Source organism: Amphiprion ocellaris, chromosome 17 (assembly GCF_022539595.1).
Source record: "Amphiprion ocellaris isolate individual 3 ecotype Okinawa chromosome 17, ASM2253959v1, whole genome shotgun sequence".
In the NCBI taxonomy this organism is placed as follows: Eukaryota; Metazoa; Chordata; class Actinopteri; family Pomacentridae; genus Amphiprion; species Amphiprion ocellaris.
Window position 1 is genome coordinate 32738871 of NC_072782.1, and position 410 is coordinate 32739280.

Consider the following 410-nt stretch of genomic DNA (forward strand, 5'->3'; position numbering starts at 1 on the left):
CTGCTGGAAGCTGCAAGCCAACGCCTAAAGAACAAACTAAAGCAATGGAACCAAACCCGGTTCTGTGGTGAAGAGAAACAGATGAAATGTTTGATGCAGCTAAATAAAGCAGGAAGACACTGAGCTGCTCAGGTGTTCCTGATAACACCAAGCAGCCACCTGGACAGCCAATAGGAACACAGCTTACTGGAAGTCCAGAGGGCTGGCTTAGTGAAGGAAATTTAGTTTAAAGTTGAAGCAGAAAGTTAACAAAGAAAGTTGAAAACCACCTTCTGATACCTGAAATCTCTGAGTTTTCACACAAAGAACACCTGAACATGTCAAACTGGTTCCATAGTAGAACCATCATTGTAAAAACGTCATAGTATGGTGTGTTGCTCAAAAAACATTAGGACCCGGCTGTCTAGGGT